This window comes from Trematomus bernacchii, unplaced genomic scaffold, assembly GCF_902827165.1.
Source record: "Trematomus bernacchii unplaced genomic scaffold, fTreBer1.1, whole genome shotgun sequence".
NCBI classification, from domain to species: domain Eukaryota; kingdom Metazoa; phylum Chordata; class Actinopteri; order Perciformes; family Nototheniidae; genus Trematomus; species Trematomus bernacchii.
The window spans coordinates 19,308,890-19,314,003 of NW_022987593.1; the positions used below are offsets into that span (position 1 = coordinate 19,308,890).

The 5,114-nt window shown below is 41.4% G+C and overlaps 1 long non-coding RNA gene across 1 annotated transcript; it reads left to right on the top strand.

Moving 5' to 3' along the window:
* The first annotated feature begins 3,370 nt into the window (after nucleotides 1–3,370).
* On the top strand, nucleotides 3,371–4,612 carry LOC117482114. The gene is made up of 3 exons (XR_004555826.1): nucleotides 3,371–3,433; nucleotides 3,511–3,590; nucleotides 4,588–4,612. It is a non-coding gene; the product is annotated as an uncharacterized LOC117482114 (long non-coding RNA).
* The last annotated feature ends 502 nt before the right edge of the window (nucleotides 4,613–5,114 follow it).

Here is a 5,114-nt window from a genome sequence, read left to right on the forward strand (position 1 = left end):
TGAGTTAGTGAAGTGTGTGAGTGAAGTGTGTGAGTGAGTGAAGTGTGTGAGTGAGTGAAGTGTGTGTGAGTGAAGTGTGTGAGTGAGAGAAGTGTGTGAGTTAGTGAAGTGTGTGAGTGAAGTGTGTGAGTGAGTGAAGTGTGTGAGTTAGTGAAGTGTGTGAGTGAAGTGTGTGAGTGAGTGAAGTGTGTGAGTTAGTGAAGTGAGTCAGTGAAGTGTGTGAGTGTGTGGGTGTTTCTCAATGTCGAGGACGCTTGCTTGGTAGGACACGTCTTCCGAGTCCCTTGCTTCAGAAGCAAGAATCCTTCCTAGCCTCGGAAAACGAAGAATGGTGGAACAGGCTAACAGGTGTGCGTCATATGCGAGGCCCCGCCATTAGGATGTGTGTTCTCTTGTCAGTGAGGAGAGGTGGTCTGTTCACCACAAACTGGTCTCCTGAACTCCCTTTCTTTTAATGTGGAAGGGTTTTCTTGTGGACATCAATCAACTTCTTTGTTATTTTGTCAATGAAGCCACACTTTACATAAATATCCCATTCAATTATACAGCAAACATACACAGGCATATATTAGTGACCAAACAAGATGCACGGAAATTCATTTGGAGAAAATACAAAGAGACAACAGAAAGAAGTGAGATTGGCAGGTGGTTAGTCAGCGGACGACCAGACCCAGGAGCAAAGACTGAACTGGCTTTTCCAAGTGTCAAAGGTATGATCCTCTTCTGCATCTTCTAAATATGGAACATTGCCAGACTCCGACCGTCACTCTCGGAGTCGGTTGCTGAAACCCTAATACATGCATTTGTCACCACCCGCTTGGACTACTGCAATGGTGTCCTGTTCGGGGTTCCCAAAAAAAAAACGGACAGGCTCCAGTATGTCCAAAACTGTGCTGCTAGGGTACTCACGCACACAAAGCCGTGGCAGCACATCACTCCCACCCTCATCCACCTACACTGGTTGCCGGTCAAGTTCCGTATATCCTACAAAGTACTCCTCCTTACCTACAAGTCCCTCCATGCCCTTGCCCCCCAGTACCTATCGGACATCCTTCACCCACATGCCCCACCCCGGAACCTGCGGTCCTCAGACTCTGGCCTGCTCACCACCCCCCGCACCAAACTGCGAACCTTCGGGGACAGAGCCTACAGTGTGGCAGCCCCCACCCTCTGGAACGCTCTCCCTGCAGAGATTCGCAACATCCCCACACTCGACGCCTTCAAATGGGCCCTCAAGACCCATCTGTTTGCCAAGGCTTTCGGCCCCTAATCGATCTGTTGTTTGGTCTGTCTGACTTTTGTTTTGTTATGTTTGTTTTTGCCCTATTACTTGTAAAGCGACCTTGGGTCCCTTGAAAGGCGCTATATAAATGCAAGCTATTATTATTATTATGGACAGTGTTCTGTAACTTTACTTCATGTGTTGTCAGGCGCAGCCAACAATAAGGTTTACAGATCATAATACAGAGCACTTCTATATGGAAACTCACTACTACACCATCCATTCCTGCCTCCCTTTATCCTCTCGTGCATTCATTTGTCTTATTCCAGGTATTCTTGCTCATATTCTGATTTGGCAGAAACACACCTGAGTAGAAATGGTTAAACTCATAAAATGTTAATGTGGCGGCACGTGGTAGTGTTTGTTTAAACTCCTATTTATGATCTACATTTAACCAAAAGCCAGACAACGCCACCTTGGGAATTGCACCCAAGGAAATAATTATTCAAAGTACCAATAAGGCATCAGGTTCGTAATACTGAGGGGCAGGAGAGGTGGTTCCTATTCATCACATGTTTGATTTCAAGTATTAAATATCATTAAAAAACACATTAAGATCATCATACACACTGGAAATAAAGGGGGACATCTTAATTAAGGGATGCTGAGGCTTACCAGTGGATGGAGGTGACGAGGGGTGAGAGGGATCCCCACAAAGTAAATGAGGGCACCCGTGATCACTAAACACTCACACACACGAAGGAACACCAACACCAGGGGGAGCCAACACACCTTTGGCTCTCAGCAACTAAAGAGGGGCCAACAAAACACATTACTGGGGGAAACAGTCAAAACTAATTAATACACAAACCAACACATAAGATCAGTATAAACACAATAAGAAATCAATAATACTAAGAAATATAACTAATATCGACTGAAATAAACAAAACAAGTTTAGAACAGGGTCGAAAACAACTAAACAAAAGAAACGGAAATTAACCCAACAATCTACTTAATATTGAACTAAATAAACAAAACAAGCTTAACTCAACAGGGTCAATGAAATAACTAATCATATACAGAAATTAATCGAACAGTCCACTATAACAATGTTTAAAATGTGGTCATGTAGTGTAATGCACAGTGACACAAAGAGGCAATACAGACGATGCAGGCCAAGAGCAACACCTGCCAGGCAGCAGTGTAGCGGTGAAGCACAGACGTTGAGGCAAAACAGCCGTCTTTCTGTATTAGGCTTCCAGCGCAGGTGATGTTACGATAATAATACTACATTCATATTATTCAGGAAGGATGAGACAAGCAAAAAGCGTACCTACCGATCAGGCTAAGTTAAGACACACAGCAGGAGAGCTTCGTTCAGCAGCGGCAGCAGACATGGGCTGCAGGATCCCTGCAAGGGTCTACAACCAGCAATACACATTTAGTATGTATGCTACTTGTCATGCTAAGCATACAACAAACGGCAGTCACCGCAAACTCACCGGTGTCAGTACCATATGTGTTCGCCCTACCATATGTGTTCGGGGTCCGTCGCTTACCAATGACGTCACCCATTGTGATTGGCTGTACGGTAATCGTAGTAATCAGCAGCGAACCGCTTCAACACGTGTATTTCGGTGTATGCACGGCATTCATTTTGTTATTCTACAGTATTGTTGTTTTATAGTTATTTGTTAATGTAACCCAATTTGTGTTCTTTGAAATTGAAAAGGATATCGCATTGTGTTTGTTACTTTCGTTGCAGTTGTATACGTCTTAAGTGTAATTTGGCTTGGCTTCCTATTTATTGACATGCTTTTATTTTGAAGGAGAGTTAGCGCAGTTGACAGGAAGTTGTTGTTGCTTTGGAAACAACGTGACAGAGATTAACGGAGAAAAGTAATATCTACATATAAAGACGGAGAAAGTAAACGATAAAGTTTATGGTTAAGTGTTAGCACCCCCCGAAGAGGCACAAGCTCTTACGTTGATATTGGAGATTTCAATAAATTCAATTTGAAAAAAAAAACGGGGAAAAAACAAACAAAACGAATATCTGAATAACGAAATTGAAACCCGAATATTCGGATATTCGGGTACAGTAGGGCTGTTTTCTGGAGGGTCTAGTCTCTTAACATCCTGATATCCGTCTTCTGCTCATTGACGACAGAGGAAAGGCATCTTTAAACACATCGTTCCTCCTTCACTGTGAGTAGAAACAGTTTATTGATGTAATGATTCTGTATACCTCCTGTGAACATTATTTAATCTGACATGTTTTATAGTCTCACAGAGATGAGAGGAGCAGCTATGAGTCTAACTGCAGCAGCGAGTGGATTAGTTGTCTTCCTGCTCTCTGTGTCAGGTACTGTACATCTACACTTACATTCATCACATGAACAGAGGTGATTCTGGGGAAATGTGGGACTTGTAAAAGCAGGTCATTTGTAGAAAGAAGTGGATCGGGGTTGGATGAAATGCCAACTTTCCAGAAATATTCCAAATATATGTTTTGTGTAGCTTTGTTGAAACGGGTAGATGTTACCAAGTTTTAGCAGTTTTTTAGTGTTACATGTAATGGATACTTGTAAAAATATCTTTCCTGTATTGATCCACGTAATTTGCACTCAAAAGTAACTGTGTGCTTATTACTCTTACACGCTTCAAACTGAGAATATTGTTCATTCATAACTGTTCCCTCCTCACCATGTTATAACATTTTGCTATGTTTTATTTTTAAGATGAGCCTGGTTAAAAAAATGTTTGTCGTTTTCATAAAAATGTTAGTGTTTTAGAGGGATATTTTCTTACTAGTCATTTCATACTATCTCAACTTCTCTCATGTCGCCACTCTGCCCCAAACCCTTCTAGTTCCTTCTCTACTCTCCGACCTCTCTGAGTTAAAAGCAGTCTTCTTCTTTTTCTTATCTGTATATCAGACAGAAGCTGCTCACACCTCAGTGTTCTGCATTTATTTTCACACTTACCTCAGCAGCAACCTGACCACAGAGCGAACAGAGAGGAAACTGTTCAGAGAATCACACACTATTCTAATTAATGTGATCGCTAATCATTCACTGTTCATTTATATGAAGGCATTTTCCAATCTTGTGTCAAACTGAACATACCCTTTTTGCGTAGACTTCTGTTCTACCTGGTTTGATTAAGAAACTACAAAGTCAAAGAGTATCATTGGTTTTAAAGTGCCTAAGAAGGAATTCACATGTGTTTTTCTGCTCTATCCCAGTAACGTTTGTAACATGTTTATTTTTACATTCTTTGTTGAAAGTACTGATCAGGCAATTTCTCAGCAATTTATAGATTAACTTTGATTCTAGTTTCTGATGTGCTCTGTGTTTCAGTGGTTCAGGGTCAGGATGAGTGGGGACAGACTTACTCTTCTACTAAGATCTGTGCAGTGAAAGGATCAACAGTGGAGATAAGATGCAGCTTCACATACCCATCTACATGGAAAGGCATGGGTGTTAACAAAGTGGAGAAAACATTCTGGTATACTAAACAGAAAGATGGTGAACCTGTAGATCTGACCACAGACTCAGAGTATGCAGGTCGTGTCGAGGATCTCTGTGAAAACAACATCTGCACTCTGAAAATCAAAAACCTGAGAGAGAGCGACTCAGCTGAGTACAAGTTCAGGATCAAAACAAACCTAGATCAATATACTGCTAAATCTGGAGTGACTTTGTCTGTCACAGGTAACATTTTAATTCATGTTGATTGTGTTCTAATTGTTAAAAATGTGAGAAAACAATTATTTAAATGTGTATGAATGAATGCTCGTTGACAGTTTTTATCTGAAATAACATTCCTGTTCTTTCTTCACAAATCCAGGTCTCACGGTGCAGGTTAAACCCAAATATACTAACTG